The following is a 24122-nucleotide window of genomic DNA, read 5'->3' as shown; positions in this document are numbered from 1 at the left end:
ATCTCACTCCCCCTTTCCCCCATTGGTATCCATAAGTTTGTTCTCTACATCTGTGTCTCTATTTCTGCTTTTCAAATAAGTTTATCTGTACCATTTTTCTAGATTCCACATATAAATTAAGAAATACATGCAGTTAAGATGTGCTTATTTTATGCTAGTTTGCCATTTTTACTTCATAATTTTGAAAAAAAATAAGTGCTTATATGTGTACAGTTAAATTAATAAAGAAGAAAAATCAATTTCACTGTTAACTTGCTATATTTATATGCAAAATCTAAAAATAAATGATACAAATGAACTTATTTACAAAGCAGAAACAGACTCACAGACTTAGAGAGCAAATTTATAGTTACCAAGGGGGAAGGATGGGGGGAAAGGAGAGTTAGGGAGTTTGAGATTGACATGTACATACTGCTATATTTAAGGCTGATTTACTTTGCTGTACAACAGAAACTAACACAGTATTGTGAAACAATTATACTCCAATAAAAATCTATTAAAAATAATAAAATAAAATGGATAACAAACAAGGACCTACTATTAGCACAGAGAATTCTGCTCAAAGCTATGTGACAGCCTGGATGTGAAAGGAGTTTGGGGGAGAATGGATGCATATATGTATACGGCTGAGGTGCTTTGCTGTGCACCTGAAACTATCACAATATCGTTAATTGGCTATACTCCAATATAAAAGTTTTAAAAAAATAAATGGTTAAAAAATTTCACTTGAAAATTTATTCTAAAGTTAAGATGTTGGATATTATAAACTGTCTAGAAAATGGAAATTTTATTTAGCATAGATGAAAGGAGCTACAAATATTTCCTACTTACATATAAATTTTGCTAACATCAACCTTTTTAATATTCCCTCAAAGACTAAATATAAAGAGCATGAGATATTAATGACAGTAATGAAAAATGACAAAGTGAAAAATCTTCTAAATATGAGTTAATACCATTCAAAATTCATATATATAAGATTTTTATTAGCTCTTTCCTATATAAATTTACTTTCTAAATGTGGTAGTATAACATTTTTATGAAAGATCAATGTGCAATCTGATTTTATATGCCTTTTGCCTAAAATAAATAAGAACACATGCTGAAAGCATGCAGTTTCATTGATCATAAAGAACTTAAAATACTTAAAATGTAAGTTTAGGATGAAATAATATGCCATGCTCTGACAAGTGACTGATTCCTGACACTAAAAGTTAGCCTTTTCAATTAAATATACATTAGTTATACAATAGTGAGTTCTTCATAACTCTTATGTGATGTCTAGGCAATTAAGTTTACATCAGATGGCACATGTTTTCATCCCTGAACTGAATGATTATCTCTTGAGAAGAGAAATCTAACTATGGATTATTGACTATTGCTCTGAAGGGCATTTGGATAATCTGTAAATTAGATGTAAGTCAATGTGTACATGGGATGTACAAATGTTTTTAAAGTCTATCACATGGAACCATTATCTTTTTTTTTTTTTACATCTTTATTGGAGTATAATTGCTTTACAATGGTGTGTTAGTTTCTGTTTTATAACAAAGTGAATCAGTTATACATATACATATGTTCCCATATCTGTTCCCTCTTGCATCTCCCTCCCTCACAACCTCCCTATACCACCCCTCCAGGTGGTCACAAAGGACCGAGCTGATCTCCTGCTATGCGGCTGCTTCTCACTAGCTATCTACCTTACGTTTGGTAGTGTATATATGTCCATGTCTCTCTCTCGCTTTGTCACAATTTACCCTTCAACCTCCCCACATCCTCAAGTCCATTCTCTAGTAGGTCTGTGTCTTTACTCCTGTCTTACCCCTAGGTTCTTCATGACACACTTTTTTCTTAAATTCCATATATATGTGTTAGCATACGGTATTTGTCTTTCTCATTCTGACTTACTTCACTCTGTATGAAAGACTCTAGTTCTATCCACCTCATTACAAATAGCTCAATTTCATTTCTCTTTATGGCTGAGTAATATTCCATTATATATATGTGCCACATCTTCTTTATCCATTCATCTGATGATGGACACTTAGGTAGATTCCGTCTCCGGGCTATTGTAAATAGAACTGCAATGAACATTTTGGTACATGACTCTTTTTGAATTATGGTTTTCTCAGAGTATACACCCAGTAGTGGGATTGCTGGGTCATATGGTAGTTCCATTTGTAGCTTTTTAGGGAACCTCCATACAGTTCTCCATAGTGGCTGTACCAATTCACATTCCCACCAGCAGTGCAAGAGTGTTCTGTTTTCTCCACACCCTCTCAGCGTTTATTGTTTCTAGATTTTTTGATGATGGTCATTCAGACTGGTGTGAGATGATATCACATTGTTGTTTTGATTTGCATTTCTCTAATGATTAATGATGTTGAACATTCTTTCATGTGTTTGTTGGCAGTCTGTATATATTCTTTGGAGAAATGTCTATTTAGGTCTTCTGCCCATTTTTGGATTGGGTTGTTTGTTTTTTTGATATTGAGCTGCATGAGCTGCTTATAAATTTTGGAGATTAATCCTTTGTCAGTTGCTTCATTTGCAAATATTTTCTCCCATTCTGAGGGTTGTCTTTTGTTCTTGTTTATGTTTCCTTTGCTGTGCAAAAGCTTTGAAGTTTCATTAGGTCCCATTTGTTTATTTTTGTTTTTATTTCCATTTCTCTAGGAGGTGGGTCAAAAAGGATCTTGCTGTGATTTATGTCATACAGTGTTCTGCCTATGTTTTCCTCTAAGAGTTTGATAGTTTCTGGCCTTACATTTAGGTCTTTAATCCATTTTGAGCTTATTTTTGTGTATGGTGTTAGGGAGTGATCTAATCTCATACTTTTACATGTACCTGTCCGATTTTCCCAGTACCACTTATTGAAGAGGCTGTCCTTTCTCCACTGTACATTCCTGTCTCCTTTATCAAAGATAAGGTGACCATATGTGCGTGAGTTTATCTCTGGGCTTTCTATCCTGTTCCATTGATCTCTCTTTCTGTTTTTGTGCCAGTACCATACTGTCTTGATAACTGTAGCTTTGTAGTATAGTCTGAAGTCAGGGAGCCTGATTCCTCCAGCCCCGTTTTTCGTTCTCAAGATAGTTTTGGCTATTCAGGGTCTTTTGTTTTTCCATACAAATTGTGAAATTTTTTGTTCTAGTTCTGTGGAAAATGCCAGTGGTAGTTTGATAGGGATTGCATTGAATCTGTAGATTGCTTTCGGTAGTAGAGTCATTTTCACAATGTTGATTCTTCCAATCCAAGAACATGGTATATCTCTCCATCTATTTGTGTCATCTTTAATTTCTTTCATCAGTGTCTTATAATTTTCTGCATACAGGTCTTTTGTCCCCTTAGGTAGGTTTATCCCTAGATATTTTATTCTTTTTGTTGCAATGGTAAATGGGAGTGTTTTCTTGATTTCATTTTCAGATTTTTCACTGTTAGTGTATAGGAATGCCAGAGATTTCTGTGCATTAATTTTGTATCCTGCTACTTTACCAAATTCAATGATTAGTTTTAGTAGTTTTCTGGTAACATCTTTAGGATTCTCTATGTATAGTATCATGTCACCTGCAAACAGTGACAGCTTTACTTCTTCTTTTCTGATTTGGATTCTTTTCATTTCCTTTTCTTCTCTGATTGCTGTGGCTAAAACTTCCAAAACTATGTTGAATAAGAGTGGTGAGAGTGGGCAGTCTTGTCTTGTTCCTGATCTTAGTGGAAATGCTTTCAGTTTTTCAATATTAGGACGATGCTTGCTGTGGGTTTGTCATATATGGCTGTTATTATGTTGAGAAAAGTTCCCTCTATGCCTACTGTCTGCAGGGATTTTTTCATAAATGGGTGTTGAATTTTGTTGAAAGCTTGCTCTGCATCTATTGAGATGATCGTATGGTTTTTATCCTTCAATTTGTTAATATAGTTGATCACGTTGATTGATTTGCATATATTGAAGAATCCTTGCATTCCTGGAATAAACCCCACTTGATCATGGTGTATGATCCTTTTAATGTGCTGTTGGATTCTGTTTGCTAGTATTTTGTTGAGGATTTTTGCATCTATGTTCATTAGTGGTATTGGCCTGTAGTTTTCTTTCTTTGTTACATCCTTGTCTGGTTTTGATATCAAGGTGATGGTGGCCTCGTAGAAGGAGTTTGGGAGTGTTTCTCCCTCTGCTATATTTTGGAAGATATTGAGAAGGATAGGTGTTAGGTCTTCTCTAAATGTTTGATAGAATTTGCCTGTGAAGCCATCTGGTCCTGGGCTTTTGTTTGTTGGAAGATTTTTTTTGTGTGTGTGTGTGTTACGCGGGCCTCTCACTGCTGTGGCCTCTCCCGTTGCAGAGCACAGGCTCCGGACGTGCAGGCTCAACAGCCATGGCTCACGGGCCCAGCCACTTCGCGGCATGTGGGAATCTTCCCGGACCGGGGCACGAACCCATGTCCCCTGCATTGGCAGTCGGACTCTCAACCACTGCGCCACCAGGGAAACCCTGTTGGAAGATTTTTAATCATATTTTCAATTTCAGTGCTTGTGATTGGTCTGTTCATGTTTTCTATTTCTTCTTGAGTCAGTCTTGGCAGGTTGTGCATTTCTAAGAATTTGTCCATTTCTTCCAGGTTGCCCATTTTATTGGCATAGAGTTGCTGGTAGTAATCTCTCATGATCTTCTGTATTTCTGCAGTGTCAGTTGTTACTTCTCCTTTTTAATTTCTAATTCTATTGATTTGAGTTTTCTCCTTTTTCTCGTGATGAGTCTGGCTAATGGTTTATCAATTTTGTTTATCTTTTCAAAGAATCGGCTTTCAGTTTTATTGATCTTTGCTATCATTTCCTTCATTTCTTTTTCATTTATTTCTGATCTGATTTTTATGATTTCTTTCCTTCTGCTAACTTTGGGGTTTTTTGTTCTTCTTTCTCTAATTGATTTAGGTGCAAGGTTAGGTTGTTTATTTGAGATGTTTCCTGATTCTTAAGGTAGGATTGTATTGCTATAAACTTCCCTCTTAGAACTGCTTTTGCTGAATCCCATAGGTTTTGGGCCGTCGTGTCTCCATTGTCATTTGTTCCTAAGTATTTTTTGATTTCCTCTTTGATTTCTTCAGTGATCACCTCATTATTAAGTAGTGTATTGTTTACCCTCCATGTGTTTGTATTTTTTACAGATCTTTTCCTGTTATTGTTATCTAGTCTCATAGTGCTGTGGTCAGAAAAGATACTTGATACAATTTCAATTTTCTTAAATTTACCAAGGCTTGATTTGTGACCCAAGATATGTTTGATCCTAGAGAATGTTCCATGAGCACTTGTGAAAAATGTGTATTCTGTTGTTTTTGGATGGAATGTCCTATAAATATCAATTAAGTCCATCTTGTTTAATGTATCATTTAAAGTTTGTGTTTCCTTATTTGTTTTCATTTTGGATGATCTGTCCATTGGTGAAAGTAGGGTGTTAAATTCCCTTACTATGAATGTGTTACTGTCGATTTCCCATTTTATGGCTGTTAGTGTTTGCCTTAGGTATTGAGGTGCTCCTATGTTGGGTGCATAAATATTTACATTTGTTGTATCTTCTTTGATCGATTCCTTGATCATTATGTAGTGTCCTTCTTTGTCTCTTCTAATAGTCTTTATTTTAAAGTCTATTTTGTCTGATATGAGAATTGCTACTCCAGCTTTCTTTTGGTTTCCATTTGCATGGAATATCTTTTTCCATCCCGTTACTTTCAGTCTGTATGTTTCTCTAGGTCTGAAGTGGGTCTCTTGTAGACAGCATACATATGGATCTTGTTTTTGTGTCCATTCAGCCAATCTGTGTCTTTTGGTGGGAACATTTAGTCCATTTACACTTAAGGTAATTATCGATATGTATGTTCCTATTCCCATTTTCTTAGTTGTTTTGGGTTTGTTATTGTATGTCTTTTCCTTCTCTTGTGTTTCTTGCCTAGAGAAGATCCTTTAGCATTTGTTGTAAAGCTGGTTTGGTGGTGTTGAACTCTCTCAGCTTTTGCTTGTCTGTAAAGGTTTTAATTTCTCCAACAAATCTGAATGAGATCCTTGTTGGGTAGAGTAATCTTGGTTGCAGATTTTTCTCCTTCCTCACTTTAAATATGTCTTGCGAATCCCTTCTGACTTGCAGAGTTTCTGCTGAAAGATCAGCTGTTAACATTATGGGGATTCCCTTGTGTGTTATTTGTTGTTTTTCCCTTGCTGCTTTTAATATGTTTTCTTTGTATTTAATTTTTGACAGTTTGATTAATATGTGTATTGCTGTATTTCTTCTTGGATTTATCCTGTATGGGACTCTCTGTGCTTCCTGGACTTGATTAACTATTTCCTTTCCCATATTAGGGAAATTTTCAAGTATAATCTCTTCAAATATTTTCTCAGTCCCTTTATTTTTCTCTTCTTCTGGAACCCCTATAATTCGAATGTTGGTGCATTTAATGTTGTCTCAGAAGTCTCTGAGACTGTCCTCAGTTCTTTACAGTCTTTTTTCTTTATTCTGCTCTGCAGTAGTTATTTCCACTATATTATCTTCCAAGTCACTTATCCGTTCTGCCTCAGTTATTCTGCTATTGATCCAATCTGGAGTATTTTTAAATTCATTAATTGTGTTGTTCATCATTGTTTGTTTCATCTTTAGTTCTTCTAGGCCCTTGTTAAATGTTTCTTGCATTTTGTCTATTCTATTTCCAAGATTATGGATCATCTTTACTATCATTATTCTGAATTCTTTTTCAGGTAGACTGTCTATTTCCTCTTCATTTTTTAGGCCTGGTGCATTTTTATCTTGCTGCTTTATCTGCTGTGTGTTTTTCTATCTTCTCAGTTTGCTTATCTTACTGTGTTTGGGGTCTCCTTTTTGCAGGCTGCAGGTTCATAGTTCCCATTGTTTTTTGTGTCTGTCCCCAGTGTCTAACGTTGATGCATAGGGTTGTGTAGGCCTCCTGGTGGAGGGGACTAGTGCCTGTGTTCTGGTGGATGAGGCTGGATCTTCTCTTTCTGGTGGGCATGTCCACGTCTGGTGATGTATTTTAGGGTGTCTGTAGGCTTATTATGATTTTAGGCAGTCTCTCTGCTAATGGGTGGGGTTGTGTTCCTGTCTTGCTAGTTGTTTGGCATAGGATGTCCAGCACTGTAGCTTGCTGGTCGTTGAGTGAAGCTGGGTGCTGGTGTTGAGATGGAGATCTCTGGGAGATTTTTGCCATTTGATATTATGTGGAGCTGGGAGATCTCTTGTTGACCAGTGTCCTGAAGTTGGCTCTCCTACCTCAGAGGCACAGCACTGACTCCTGGCTGCAGCATAAAGAGCCTTTCATCCACACAGCTCAGAATAAAAGGGAGAAAAAGTAGAAAGAAAGAATTAGTAGAAGCAGAAAGAAAGAAAGAAAGAAAGAAAGAAGGAAAGAAAGAAGGAAAGAAAGAAAGGAGGGAAGGAGGGAGGGAGGGAGGGAAGAAGGAAGGAAGGAAAGAAGGAGGGAAGGAAAAAAGGAAGAAAGAAAGAAGATAAAGTAAAATAAAATAAAGTAAGATAAAATATAAGAAAGTTAATAAAATAAAAATAACTATTAAGAAAAAAATTAAAAACAAAAAAATAACAAAACAACAACAACAAAATAAAACAGACAGATAGAACCCTAGGACAAATGATGGAAGCAAAGCTATACAGACAAAATCTCACACAGAAACATACACATACATACTCACAAAAAGAGGAAAAGGGGGAAAATCATAAATCTTGCTCTCAAAGTTCACCTCCTCAATTTGGGATGATTCGTTGTCTATTCATGTATTCCACAGATGCAGGGTATATCAAGTAGATTGTGGAGCTTTAATCCGCTGCTTCTGAGGCTGCTGGGAGGCATTTCCCTTTCTCTTCTTTGTTCTCACAGCTCCCAGGGGCTCAGCTTTGGATTTGGCCCCGCTTCTGCATGTAGGTCGCCGGAGGGCGTCTGTTCTTCGCTCAGAGAGGACGGGGTTAAAGGAGCAGCTGCTTCAGGGACTCTGGCTCACTCAGGCCAGGGGGGTGGGGGGCGGGAGGGAGGGGCACGGAGTGCAGGGTGAGCCTGTGGTGGCAGATGCCGGCGTGACGTTGCACCAGCCTGAGGCGTGCCATGCGTTCTCCCGGGAAAGTTGTCCCTGGATCCCAGGACCCTGGCAGTGGCATGCTGCACAGGCTACCCAGAAGGGGGTTGTGGATAGTGATCTGTGCTCGCACACAGGCTTCTTGGTGGCAGTAACACCAGCCTTAGCGTCTCATGCCCATCTCTGGGGTCCACGCTTTTAGCCACGGCTCGCGCCCGTCTCTGGAGCCTCTTTAAGCAGCGCTTTTAATCCCCTCTCCTTGCGCACCAGGAAACAAAGAGGGAAGAAAAAGCCTCTTGCCTCTTCGGCAGGTCCAGATTTTTACCCGGACTCCCTCTCGGCTAGTCGTGGTGCACTAACCCCCTGCAGGCTGTGTTCACGCTGCCAATCCCAGTCCTCTCCATGCACTCCTACCAAAGCCGGAGCCTCAGCTCTCAGCCCCGCCCGCCCCAGCGAGTGAGCAGACAAGCCTCTCGGGCTGGTGAGTGCCAGTCGGCACTGATCATCTTTGAGGGAACCTCTCCACTTTTCCCTCTGCAACCCTGTTGCTGTGCTCTCCTCCACGGCTCCGAAGCTTCCCCCTCCGCCACCCGTAGTCTCCACCCGCAAAGGGTCTTCCTAGTGTGTGGAAACCTTTCCTCCTTCACGGCTCCCTCCCACTGGTGCAGGGTCTGTCCCTATCCTTTTGTCTCTGTTTTTTCTTTTTTCTTTTGCCCTACCCAGGTACGTGGGGGGTTTCTTGCCTTTTGGGAGGTCTGAGGTCTTCTGCCAGCGTTCAGTAGGTGTTCTGTAGGAGTTGTTCCACGTGTAGATGTATTTCTGGTGTATCTGTGGTGAGGAAGGTGATCTCCACGTCTTAATCTTCCACCATCTTCCAGAACCATATATCTTAATGAGTAATTGGAAACTTGTACTGAGGAATATATTAGATAAAGCCTGAATTCTTTGTAGTTCAGTCAAAAGCAGGAAGACTAGTATACTATGTATATGCACAAACAGAGCAGTTTGAAGGTAAACTCTGTTAGGTTTACCTTCTATGCTTTTTTAGCTTTAAATTTTTATTCCCTGATGTAACCCCTATTCATAAGATAGTGCCTTCTTTCTTTCTTTACTTATTTCCCCTCCTTCTTTCCTTCTTTCCTCCCTTCCTCCTTCCCTTCCTTCTTTCCTTTCTTCTTTGCAAGTTATCATTTAGTAAGTACCAGGAACTGTTCTTAGTACTGAGGATATAAAAATGAATAAATATATATCCTGCATTAAGGGCTTAAGGAATGTAAATAAATAAGTGTAATAATATGTACCAGGAATTATACATATATGTACCAAGTTCATTGGTAATATAAAAGACAATAATAAATTATAAGTGCATAGTGGAGGGGGATATCTCATAGACAGTATGAAGGAACTGACTCAGGAGATCTTACAGAATTTCCTTGGTGAAATATAAGTCCGCAGTTATAATTTGAATTTCAATAAAATATTTCAGTGTTTCCTAACGTGTATTACATATTTAATAAACTAACAAAAGAGAGCTTCTACCATGACATATCTTTTCATTGATGTAAAATGAACAGCATCAGTGAATTAGATGTCAGAAAATATGGTCCCAATTTTAGATGCACAATAAATTGGGAGCAGGAAAAACAATCACACAGAAAGTAGAACTAGGGCTGACACTTGAATTATTGGTTAAATTTGAATAAAATAAAATAGGAAACATTCTTAGTAACAGAAAATGATAAATGGTTATTTTATATTACTCATTTATGGTTAAAGTGCCTATTATAAGAGAGATAAATAAATTGTAGAATAGTTGATTGAATGAATACATGAGTCTCTATAGACTTCCTTTTAAAACACAGGTCTCTCACTTAGGGGAAATACATTAAATGCCTAAATGTATTATTATGGTTGAGTCAACCACCTTCTTTTCAACTGGGTTTAGAAGCATGACTAAGAGGGCTTTTTCAGCATGACAGAGTGTGATGCCTAGTTAGCTGAGATGCTGAAGAGGACAAAAAAAGCCTGAAGATAACCATCATCTTCTCATGAAATTTCCCTAGTAACAGTTTATGTAGCACTCTTACCCATGGATATTCCATGTACCAACTGACAGCTTGGGCTAGGGTGTCAATGAACTTCCTCATTACTTCAACTACTCCTTTGTTCTGATGGAAGAAACCTCCTTCACGCTTCTTCAATTGTGTAGTCTCAGATACAAGTATTTATTGTTTTTTTAAGGTTTAGGCAATTTTTCATATTATAAAACTTTACTTAAAAAAAAAAAAACTCTTACATTTTAGAACACTTAAGAATTTGAGTTATTTTCAATATTCTGTAATAACCTAAATGGGAAAAGAATTTGAAAAAGAATAGATACATGCATATGTACAACTGAATCACTTTGCTGTACACCTGAAACACACCATTGTTAATCAACTATACTCCAATATAAAACAAAAATTAAAAAAAGAATTTGAGTTATTTGTACATGTACTATTATTTGGAATTCATAAAAAAATATATGAATTAAATAAGTCATATGCTATAAACTATATTTTTTTCCTTTACAGTTCTATTTGATGTGTAGTTAAATACAATATACTTCACACATTTAAAGCCTATGATTTGATAAGTTTTGTCTTATATATGTACCAAGGAAACCATCACCACAATCACAATAATGAATATATCTATTGCCACTAAAAGTTTCCTTGTGCCCTTTGTAATTCCTCCTTCCCTTATCTCCAGGCAACTGCATATCTGCTTTCCAATATTCTAGTTCATTTACAAATTCCCCTTAAAAGAAATTAAGAGACTTGTCAAAGATCAACATAGCCTATATACAGTGGAATTAATACTTGAATGATATTCTGATTTTTAAACTAATGATATTTTCATTACTTATTTTCCTTATTTCATTACTTATTTGCATTGCATTATTTTTATTACTCACAATAGAATAACCAGAACACTCCTGAGAATCTCTTCATGAGAACAAAGTGTCATCCCCCTAATGTCGGAAAGATTGCTCACAGTTCTGTGAGCAATCATGACCCATTGAAATGAGTTTAGGAAAAGTTGAAACTGCAGAAATCAATGAGATTGCTTATGTCCTTGCATTTGAACTTATTTCAAGCTTCTTTTTCTCCTCAAACCTCCTCTGACACTCTTCTTGACGGACTCACAGCTGATGAGCTTGCTTCAAAATTCGAAGAGAAAATAAATGTAGGCTGATGTAGAAACTCTATATCTTCTTTCTAATCCATACATTTACTTGATGAAACTATACTTATATTTTTGCTTTCCCTCCTATAATAATGAAGTATCCATGCTTTGATCAAAAGTCAAAACTTTCATTGTTTTTTGGATCTGTGCTCAGTCACACTTATTTAAGGAATCATTCCTAAAATTAACCCTTCCTCTCAGTTGAATCTGGTGGTATCCAATCTCACCCCTCATCAATTCCTCCCTCTCCTGAGCACTTCCATTTCATCACCTAGCATTCTCTTGCTCTAGGTTTTTGTCACTTTAAAATCCCTTTCTTAACTGCCTTCAGGTGCTACCTGCCTATTGAAACTATTTTGCATTTTGAAAGAAGGAGAGAATCATCTTGTATTTACATTAAAAAATTAATACATAAATAGCAAACTCTTTTCAGCTTGTTGTCACTGTGATGTCATAATTTTCAATTTTTAGAGTTTGAGGAAGTAAAATAAGAACCTTATTTTATTTATTCAAGAAGAAACAACTAGACCCTGAAACAAAACAGAAATTATTGCTCTTGGTTTTTCACCTCTAGACATCTTGAAAACTTGATCTATATAAGGCCTACAGGTTGCTCTGTGTCATTTAGTATAGAACTGTGAGGCTTATTCTGTTTAACACCTGCAGGCATGGTTGTTAACTGGACAGTTTAACTATAATATAGCAACATGGCAATGAAGTGAAAGATGTCTTTGTGGTTTATTCAGGAGTTTAATTGATAGAAAAGGGTCATGAATGAATACATATCTCTTCATTCTGAGCAGCTTGGCCAGTGGGAACTGATCAGTGTCAAAGCAATCCCAGTGACTCACTGCTCTTGTTATCTCTATCCTTCTGGGAAGTTAGTACACTAATCAGTCCTTGTTCACAAGCTGATCTGTGAGAGATAGTTGTCAGGTTGGAATGTGTGGTGTCAGTATAACAATAAAAATATCTCTCTTTTATATGTTATCTTTCTCAGGGCAGACACTGACATCATCCAACTTCCTTCACAAGACACCGTGATGTAAACCCAAGGACAAATGCCATTATCTTTGATGATTTGATAAAGAAGCAGAGGTACTGAGATAGCAAGTGACAACCCCAAGGTCACCCTAATAATGAACATGTGGAATGTTCCCTGATTCTAATATCTTGCCTTGTGCCTCTCCAGATAGCAGCTGGAGATATCTTATCAAAACACAAATTAAATTATGTCAGTCCTTGTAAATGCCTTCCAATCTAAATTCTGAACTATTTTCCATGGACTGTGAGGCTTTATATAAACTGGACTTTGCCCACTCTGCACACTCACCTGTACCCCATATTCATTCTGCTCTTAACTCTATGCTTGTCATTTTTTTCCTCAAGTTTGACACACATAGACAAAGATACACTGTGGTAAATTTTAAAAACTGCTCAAGATCAGTGAATTTGGGCCCAGGAGCTCAGGACACATGCATCATGACCAGCTGTCTTGAGGACTAAGTGTATTGATATCTCCATACATCTCTAAGCTGTTTGCATCACGCCGTTGTGACTTGGTCTGGTTGGGAAGCTGCTTTAGTCTTACTGCCCTTCTTTCTCTTCCTCAAATGTGCTGAGCTTATTCCCCTGGTTTAAGTATTTGTACCTACTGTTTCCTTTGTCTTGGATGCTCATTTTTGAAACCTTGCATAGTTCTCTATTAATCCAAGTCTCAGGTCAAATATTAGCTTGACAGAGAGATATGTCCAACACTCAACCTAAAGAAACCCTTTAGTCATCCTCTGTAACATCTCTAGCTTTGCCTTATTTTCTTCCTAGTGTTTAGGGCTACCTGAATTTATATTTGTTTCCTCATTTGTTATCTTCCTTTCTCATACAGAATGTAGGCTCATGAAAGATGGAACCTAATTTTTCTTGTTCAATGCCATTGTCCCATTGCCTATTATGTTTTCTGGCATATAAAAGAGGCACAGCATTTGTTGAATATACTGCATAAACTCTAAAATTCCCAGAATCTCTGCTTTGCAATAATATTTCTAGTCTTTACAACAGAGAATTCCAGAACACTGGTGTAGACAGCCATTGGTCCTCCACTGAGTTTTAATAGGAACAGATGATTATATCTCTGTACTGAGATGGATTATTTACTGTGCCATAGTATCATAGATCATAAAGTTTTCACTGAGGATACAAGGAGAAATCCATCTTTCTATGGGAAATGAATGCTCCAATTCTCCAGGACAAGTTTGCATTCCCGTTCTGAAGATTTAAACAATTCCAAGAGGGCAGGATATTCACGCATTTCCTTATTAGATTACTTGACTATTATAAGGGCTCCCATCTTCCCTAAGCATCTTTCAGATACTTTCATCTCTAGGTAGATACTAAGAGTTGATATCAGCACTGTGGTCTATAAGAGCAAGTACACTACAATCGGAGTCAAGATTCTTAGCTACTAATCTCGGCTTTTTTTCTGTCAAATTAGGAAAACATTTCCTTCACCCCCCACCCCCAGGATGCTCAAATGTAAGTTTAGTGATTAAGATTAAGGTATAGATAGGAACACGGTGACAAAAAACTGAGAAGTATACAGAAAGAATGTTTTATAGTTATAAACGAATACAATGCTATCTAAGTACAAGTAATGCCTTTCTTAAATAAAATAACTTTTGGTTCCTTTACCACTCTGACTTTAATTCTAGCTAAGTTTGTGGTATAGTTCAGTTTCATTTATTTTATTATGTTCCTCAGCTCCATATTTTGAGATATGATTTGCTTTCCAAAATGTTTAGACTAGCTAATGATTTCATAAAATCTTAAAAATTTGTCAAAGTATTTCATGGGAATAATTTGAAAAGTCAAATAGTAGTAATAATGAAGGCTTATAACACAAAGAAGCAGTCCCTTACCTTCAGTCATTCCATAGACTCAACTCTTCTCCTACCACACTATGCCATTCCCAATAGGAAAACACTCTCAACTCTTTTGTTCTTAAGTTCATCTTCTTAATTAATATTAATGTATGGTTATGTCTTCATTAATTCCTTGAGAAAAACTGCTCTATCATATTTCAGCCCAGGCATTTACTATCAAAGTAATATAGGGCTTGCAATTTAGCCTTACTCTGCATCATTTTCCTTATCTGTAAATGAGGATAGTAATTTTAACTGTCTCTTTTATGTGGGTTAATTAAGTTAATGTGTTTAAATCAGCTAGAACATTATGTAACTCATAATAAGCATTCAACTGATGGTGGTGGTTGTTGTTGTTCTTCTTCTTCTTTACTAATCTATATCCCCTTTGTCTTAAACCTCATCCTCCCAATAAATCATATCTCATTTTTGGATAAATTAATTTTTTTAGTATGTTTGTGTAGTTATTCATTGTTCCCCCAAGTAGTATATTAAATACATTTCCTTTCTCACACAACTTTTAGGCATTTTTTTCTAGAGTTAATCATTCATATTTTCTCTCTCTCTCTCTCTCTCTCTCTCTCCCCCTCTCTGTCTGTCTCCTCTCTGTATCTCTTACATGCTGTGTTTTCAAAGAAAATCTGAAATGGCTATCTGATAAAGTTTTTCCTTAATGTCCTATAGCTCTATAAACTGTTTCTCAACTCAATCACCCATACAGTTATATCTCTCAAATAATTTTTCATATTACTTTGCTTTCTGAGGAATATCCATTCTGGGTTCCTCCAGCCTTCTGCTCCTGTCCAGCCTGGTAGCTTTTGAAAACTGCTACATAGCCATCATCCTAGGAATTTCTATCTTACTATCATTTCATGAACATTCTTAACCCCATTCTCTTCTTCTGTGTATCATGTTTTTTATTTCTCAATTTTACCCTAGTTTTATTGGAGTATATTGTCTAGTAGCTTGCAAAAGTTGATTGGAATATTTTATTTTCTTTCTTTTCTCTTTGTTTGAGAATGCCATTAAAATAGGGGCCCTCAAGTTACTATTATAAAGTGATATTTCCACAATAACTGCCTTATTTTATTCCAAAATTTTCTGTGACTTCAGGTAAGTCATATCTTTTTATTGCACAATTTTGTTTTCGTTGATGTTGCTTGTGGGTAAGTGGGGAACTGCAGAATCCCTATCCTATAAATAAACCTTCAGTTTATTCCTCTGTTCTCTATCCCATATCTCACTTCTCTTTTCTATTGCATTTGCCATTCACAAACCCAGTTTTGGGTTTCTAAGCTACTGTTTGTCAACAAGTTGTCATCTATTTTCCTATTCCAGACATTTGCCTACAAAAATGCATGTGAGAGCATACTTGTGTATTTGTGTGTGTGAGAGAGCATGTGTGTGTAAACCTGGATGTGTTAATGACAAAATAAAACGTTTTCAAATATGTATATACCTACATACATTAGTAATATAGGAAAATGCACAGCTATCCTTGTCTGTTACTAGCTTTCTTTGCTAGCATTACCATGTTACTTATTCCTCAAATTAAAATTAAACAACATATTTTCTCTGTGTCCCCTCTTCAGCTACCACAATTTCTGCACAGTAATTATTGCAAAAATTAAATACATGATTTATACTCCTATTGAAATTGAGTGTGCATATGTAAGGACAGTGGTTGGCTGATACTAGAATCATTTTGATAACTTTGAAAATATCAATACAGTGTACAGGATCAACCCATAAGTATTTTGAATCAATTATTTTATGGCAAGAACAAGACATCTGTACTTTAAAACAATTTCCTATACTTATGCTGAGCAAACAGTTTTTATTGGTATATTGTAGATGATGGTTATTTTGGGCCATCATACCTTCATGTAATTTCATAACGACAGTCTGAATTCTTCTAAATTGATTAACTATTCTAAAGGGTCACAAATATTTTTACAAGCTATAATTTGTTCTTATATAAGCTTTCAGATTATACCACCTTAATATATGCTCTTGTTTTAAGTTAAATAATCAAACTCAGTATTATTTTCAAGAAGTATGAGTCACATTTTCATATCATCTACATTTTTAAAATACATGACCAGCAGGATAAATTTCTTAATTTTCCACTTCTAGAGACTTGTTTTGAAATATATTTGTTCCATCCATAAAGATAGGTGGTTGTTTTAATGTGCTCAGTGTTTATGCAATAACTTTTAGTTTCTGTTATGTTTAATTTTGATAATTGAAGTTCCTAAAGGGCAGATATATTCAACTTTTGCCATGTGCTACTTTTCATATTCCTCTGCATAAATCAAATTATTGGCTTGGTAACTATGAAATATCAATTAATAATAGAAAATAAAAGACTTCTTTTCAGCAGGCAGGATTTTAACCTCCTTAAGAGTTAAAAAAATTCAGTATGATTGGATTCTCCTAAATTACAAGCTATTTAAGAACTAATCCTATACCTTTTAGTTACTTTTATCTTCCTTCCATGAGTATCCAGTGCTGTTAAATGAGAGGGAATAAGAAGGATCTTATTTTTCATTCAGACATCACTAGACTTCAAGGAGTGAGGTTTACAATCTCATTCAGCTTCCTATATCCTTGCTGGAAATCAGAAAAAAATGAAACAGCCACTATATTCTGAAAAGCCAGTCTAAGATTCAAAGGTTGATTCATGACTCTAAAAAAAAAAGTAGGCTTAAAGAGGGAAGATAACATGGGCTTAGAGGATAGCAAATCACAGTGTTTGGGAGCTAAAGGGAAAAAAATGATGGAGGCAAGCAATGTTTTGAGAAACAAGGACTAAAGGAGAGAAGGTGGAGAAGCTTAATTTAATTTTGTTTTGTTTTGTTTTTTTTGCAGAAGCAAGATGATTCTATATACTAGGATATACATGTGCCTTTTAAGTGCATGTTGTCTAGAAGTGACTTACAGAGTACTTGATGCAAAGTAGACCCTCTATAAAATAGCTTAGAATAAATAAATGAATAAGTGATTCAAAATATATATTGATTAACTCTTCTGTAGGTGAGTTGTGAAATTCTTGCTTGTTGTCATTTACAAATTTGGTGGGAAACACAAGCCATCAATACTCTTCTTGATCAACATTCTTCTCCCTCTTACTGATCCTCTTAAGGAATACTAGACTACAGACCTACCAAGGAATAAAATATAATTTACCAATTTTATAAATCATATAAAAGCTATTTAAGATACTACATTTTTTCCATGAAAATCAGTCGTTTGAAGAATGAAGCCAATTTTTGTGTTTTAATGGTTTAGTGTTATTTAGATTGTAGATACTATGATTTGATGATTTATCCTTTTTGAACTCTTTAGCAGTATATACTTTCTGGCCATTAAGATATAATTTAATCAATTATATTCAATGCCATATTAGTTCTTGTGAAAAAAAAAGTACTTTGCCTAACTTAGCTTTATTTCAGATCATGCCACTAAGTTAAAAATATTATTACATTCTTCATGGAGAAGTGTGTGTGTGTGTGTGTGTGTGTGTGTGTGTGTGTGTGTGTGCGCTTAACCCATTTCCAGGTAATAGGTATAAAATTAAGATTCTCAGTTATTGTCATCTTACTAGGTACTATGCACTGTGGGTATCAAAGTCAGACATTAAATGAATGTGGCACTTTCATAGGAGATGTAATTTAGATTCAAGTCTAATACTTGAAATTGTGGAAATGAACCAGATTTTGTAGACAAAACTCTTCTCTATTCTTAGTTATTTGAGATCAGTAAAATTGTCTTGATTTCCAGATTACAGGGAGGATGGCTGCTGCTGTCAATTCTTCAGCGTTACAAAGAGAAGACTGTCAGTGCCAATGAAGATACCATAAGGCCATTTGGAAAAGAAGCGCTTCAGGCAATTTCTCTTTGTAGGAAGAAAGGTTATCAGGCCTGTACTCCAATGCTTTGTCAGGACAAATTCTCAGAACTGAATTAAATGGAATCCATCCCTGAAACAAAGCTCTGTTAAGGAAATATTTGAAGTAATGTTAGTAGAATTCTAAGCATACTAAGTTGACAATTATGAAAAAGACCTATTTGTTTACACTAAGGAGTACATACTAGATAAGAAAGTTCTAAGTAATTTATTATAAAATTATAGGAAATAAGGACAGTAAACATCCATAAGGTCAAATAAAAGTAAACTGCTCTCTCCTGCATGTTTATGTTGCCCTAATTTCCCTAATGTACCCGCTGACAGAAATAATTTCTGACATTGAGCTTGAAATTTCTTTTTTATGTTCTTATATCATCTCCTTACCATTTTTTAATTATAAAACTTTAAAATTATATTCTGTGTAGTTAGAATTTACGCACTTCAATTATCGGCACGTAAAATTGGCATCTCTTTCTAGCTATCACTTAGCTAAAATATGTAACTGCTGTTGTAAAACTGGGCTTATAAATAGATTTTGATGTTTTCAAATTTATTGTTGTTATTCACTGAGTGGAAAGAGCATTGTACTGGTTATCAAAATCCACAGATTATGATTTAGATCACTTGTGAGTTATATACTTTCAGCAAGAAGTCCATTTCAACTTCCTGGGGCCCAATTTTGAAATTTATTAATGTATTGAGCTGGAGAGACAGAGACAGAGGAGAGAGAGAGAGAGAGAGAGAAGAGAGAGATTTGAATCAGATTATACATTTGGTTCTCTTTAATACTTTTATTCAGTTTTTGGAGGAAGGTTTCATACTACATATACCGTCTTTCTCCTTTCAAGTATAGGGTGTACATATGACCCAATGACCAATTTGCCCAACCTACATCTGAGTTCTTGTATAATTATTAATAGCATCTACTTTTATTCTCAAAAATGTCTCAGTTTGGATGACAAATTATATGCTAATCTTACTACTGTGAGCTAATTCCTTCCACATGCAACTCAGGCCAAACAGCAAATAAAGTAAAACTAAATAAAATAAATAAAACTAAATAAAGTAAAATGTAAGAAGTTTTTATTGTGCTCCGCAAACATCATTAGAATCTAGTGTTTGAAAATTTGTGGATTTTGAAAACGAAGACACTTTCAAATTTGCATCTGTATATTCGTGAGTAAAGCCTATATACTAATAAAAGAGTATAATGGGGGCTTCTCTGGTGGCACAGTGGTTGAGAGTCCGCCTGCTGATGCAGGGGATGCGAGTTCGTGCCCTGGTCCGGGAGGATCCCACACGCCGCGGAGCGGCTAGGACCGTGAGCCATGGCCGCTGCGCCTGCGTGTCCGGAGCCTGTGCTCCGCAACGCGAGAGGCCACAGCAGTGAGAGGCCCGCGTACTGCAAAAAAAAAAAAAAAAAAAAGAAAGAGAGAGAGAGAGAGAATAATGGAACCAAGTAAGTAGCCATCTTGAACGCTTCCCACCATTAAAAAAACAAAACAAAACAAAACAAAACCCTCCATGATAGGAAGGAGTCTGCCACCTGTTGTCATGACCTCTAGATTTAAAAGATCTATCTTCTGTCCCCATTTTCCAGGCATTACTCTATACACTTAGAAAAAAACAAAAATTTAATCTCAGCATATACAGAAGTAGAGAAAATTTTATAATAAAATTACACATATTCACCATCTCTCTTCCACAATTGTCCAACATTTGCCAAGCTGTTTCATTTGTTTATTCCTCTTTCACCATCATGCCTTTGCTGTTGTTGAAGTATTTTAAGGAAAATCCTAGGCATAATGTAACTGTACCCATGATTTAATATGCATCTCTATCTAATAAAGATAACTTCTTTATCTCCAATTCAATTAATGAGAGTGTAAATGAAATATTACAATGCATTTTATGCAATTTTAATGTGCTAAATAGACTTTCCTCTATGAAAATCTCTTACCAAAACCTAGAAAATAGTTCTTTGCATGGCCACATTTATTCAAATGTTCCCATATTAATCTCCACAATATGTCCAGAAAGCAAGTACTGGAACATTTTTATTTTACTTTTGTTAGAAATAGGAAGAGGGTATGTGATCTTAGGCTTAAATCCTGTTCCTAACTGGTGTTTTCTCCATTATTCTTTCTAAAGTCTGACTCAAACATTCACATTTTTCAAAAAAACCCTAATATTTGCCTTTTATAAATGTTTTCCAGATGCCATCTCACTAAAACCAATATATTAATGCATGTGCTTAATTTTCTGTTTATAAAATCTTATCATATATTATTATATTTAATCACAAACATCAGTTTGTGACATAGGTATTGTTTCTTCATTTCATAAATGGTGAAAGCTGAGACTAGGAGTTCCACTTCTGGGATGTCAGCATAAGGAGTTCCACAGACCCACTGCCCTGCAAAACAAGTAAAGTTAGTACAAAATATTTAAAAAAAAATAAAATCAACCATTCTAAGGATATGCAGCAAATGAAAAAAACACATTCAAAAAAATCTACTGAAACTCAGTAAGGAAACAAGATTCTTTGGCATTTTAGCCATGACCCTGTCTTCCTGCCACAGACAACTCAGACTGGCAGAAATTGCACCCGTGCTCTAGGTGGCCATGGCCAAGGGGCCACTGACTGTCATCCCCCCTCAGCTAAGGCTTACTCTATATCACCAGAAGAAGCAAAATGCCAGTATTTATCATCTCCTCCAACTCCAATATGAAGAGGTTGAATCCCTGGTGAGTACAGTTGAGAGCTGGAAGCTTCTTTCTGCCACCCAGCCCTGACATACAAGATTGAGGTGCTACCCCAGGTGAAGCCAACTGAGAAAAATGAGGCCTTGATAACGTTCATCTCACAGAGTGGAGGTCTCACCCAAGACTGAGAAGACCAGAGGATTTTGCCTTTCCCAGCGCTCAAAGTATTATTCAAGGTATGACTTCAAAAATTATTCCAGAGGTCACGTGTTAGGCGGGCGCTGGGGGCAGCGAGAGGACCTGAGCTCACACACTCTCCCGAGATGCATTGGGGTCTCTTTTCTGCTGCGGGCTCTGCGTTGGGGCAAGCCGCATTCACGATGTCAGGGTCAGTCCCAGATCTTAAAAAAAAAAAAAAAATTTCCAGGAAGAGAGGAAGTCTGTAAGAAATAGAGCTCCAATACTCTCCCCAAAGGAATTAGTTTTGTTAGAAACAGTGTGAGGAAGGTGGAGACTAACAGCATTCTCAAAAACAATAGTTCATCTTAATTAAGAGCAATAAACTAAACCATAGTTTGGCTAGTGAACCAGAGAGACAGCAATGAAGAAACAGGCTGGAGTCAGAAAAAAATTCTCATAGACTGCTCTCAATAACTGCCTTTGCCCAAATTTGGTTGGATCAGAGTGCTGAGAAATTTGTGCTCCAGGGCATTGTGAAAAACAATAGAGTATTAGGCTGGTAATTAGTGGAGCCTCAAATGTGGGGTGCAATACAATGGAGAGGTCCAGGAGAAAGATAATCAGACCTCTACGGAAACCACTATTATCCCAAGGTGACTGTGTACATACTCAAGGCTGAGACTTCTGATGAGCGAGACCAAAGTCTTCACTATGTGGGTAAAATACACTTCACTAAAATGTGACTTTTACCACAATAAAATAAATAAAAACATTAACAATAATAGTTAAGTTACCAAACAATACCAAAAACAAAAGGATAGGGGAGTTAGTATCCAGAGCCTCTATAAGATATTAGTTAAATGTCCAGTTTTCAGTTAAATAGTGAGACATGCAAAGAAACAGGAACATATGACCCATACACAGGATAAACATATAGACAATAAAAACTGACTGTGAGAGGAACTAGCTGTCAGGTTTAAAAAGTAACCATTATAAATTTGGTCAAATACAGCTAAAGAAGTAAAAATGTATAATCAAATAGAGACTATCAGTGAAGACACAGCATTTATGAAAAAGAACCAAATGTAAATTCTAGAGTTGACAGGTGCAATAAGTGAAATTAAAACTCCACTTGAAGTGTTCAAGAGTAGTTTCTAACTGTTAGAATAAAGAATCTGAACTTTAATAGAAAATTAATATACCATATTGTTTTGTGCTCCTTCTCTTTATTTGATTACATGTCTTTGAAGACTAGACCATGTCTTCTTTATTTGGATTTGCTTGTTTTTAAGGGTTTTCAAAGTAAAACTTCAAGGTAATCTTCCCTAATATACAGTACACTAATATACAAATAGGTATACTAATACATGTATACTAACTTTTATTTTCCCAGTGCTTTAATATACATTATCTTTGCAATACATATATCCTATAGCAAAGGAAGAAAGATAATATACTTACTTCACAGGTAAGGGAACAGAGGTTCACTGACTTAGGAGTAGCCTTACTAAAGTCACCTAGGAAGAAAACCAAGGCAATAACAAAAGCAATGAGTCAAGCCAGGTCACAAACCTGGTCTCTAATCAAAGATTGGTTGGAATGACTCATTAGACTCAGTTCATGTTTGCTCCATTTTACTACTGAATAGGCAAACATGCAGACCAGATAAGGAAACAGATGAGTGAACAAAATGCTCTGATGTCTCCATAGGTCTTCATGAAGTTGTACCCAGGTCTGTTGGCAAATCTAGTTTAATATCAATTAAACAACTCACATGAAAGAAAAGCTCAGAACTGAGGCCTTCGACTTTTAAATCATTATTCTAGGGTAGTTGCTAAATCATACTCAAGTTTCTACTTTAATATGGTATAAAGGATTCCTTGTTATATCTTGTTACATAATATTGGGTTCTGTTTTTCTGGATCATCAAATCAAAAGGCCTAGCTATAGCCTATTCATCAAGTTACAGTCCTAGTGTGATGTTATTTCAATTATACTGTTTACATCTATAGAAGCAATTTTTTTAAACCAAGTGAATCAAAAATTTAAATTAGTGTCTATCAATTCTATATTTTATTTTTTTAACTGTAACTTCCATTGAACACTACTTATTTTTCCTAAGTAGTTTTTCTGCATGTAATTAATTGTTCACTCTAGACTTGCAATTTTTAAATTACTAAGAAAAGTAGCTTAAAACAGCAGTGTGACTTAGAAATTTCAACTGCACATAAATTTACAGTTTTACTCCATTTCCAGATCTGGAAGATACTTCAGTAGGAGGGACTAATTTTTTTTCTCTTTTGAAGACTTAGTATCCCATTAAGCTAAGTGAGCATATTTGGTAATTTTATAAATAAGTCACTGTGCTTCATTAATAAGGGCCACTTGTGATCTTTGTGGTTCCTATGTGGCACTCTAAGGCATCCCCGTAGGAGAGTCATGGTGTTCCTAAGAAAAGCTGTAAGTAAGTGTGTTGCGTCAGCGTGGTACCATTTTAAATGATGTGTGCACTTCTTATGTGTACAATATGTGCACTTGTTATGGTTTAGGTAAAGAAGTCTGGCACACAGCAGGTGAAAGTAAATTTCCTTTACTTGGATGTTGCTGAAGTTACAGGGCAGTGAAGGAGAGAAAATAGGAGTAAATATCTGAAATAATAAAAGAAAGTCATAAAGACCTCCCTAACTTTTTTAGGTTTCATTGTTATTGTCTATGACTTATATCTAAAACAAAACGGCTTCAACTAGCTGCATCTGATTAACCCAATCTTCCTTTAGCAAGGTGCTTTAAATAACCTCTGCTAAATTTTTTGTGAAATTCCCTAAAACATATATAAATAAGAAGACATTTTGTGGTTCAAATTCAGTTTTAAATGTGGTAACAAGTTCTTCCAGTTTATTGAGTCAATCATTCAGTAGTACTTTTGAACACCTATTATGACCAGATTTGATATTAGGAACACAATAATGAAAAAAGAAGGAAAGAGTACATGATGTCATATGTCAGACCCTGAACCCTGTGCCTCCTGTGTGAGATGTAAATCTTCCTGTTCCACTATGCATGCTGACTGTACTTAATAAGATATAGTCCCTTCT

Source organism: Delphinus delphis, chromosome 8, assembly GCF_949987515.2.
Source record: "Delphinus delphis chromosome 8, mDelDel1.2, whole genome shotgun sequence".
Taxonomy (NCBI): Eukaryota; Metazoa; Chordata; class Mammalia; order Artiodactyla; family Delphinidae; genus Delphinus; species Delphinus delphis.
The sequence above is the reverse complement of the archived record's forward strand: the minus strand, read 5'-3'. Positions refer to the sequence as shown.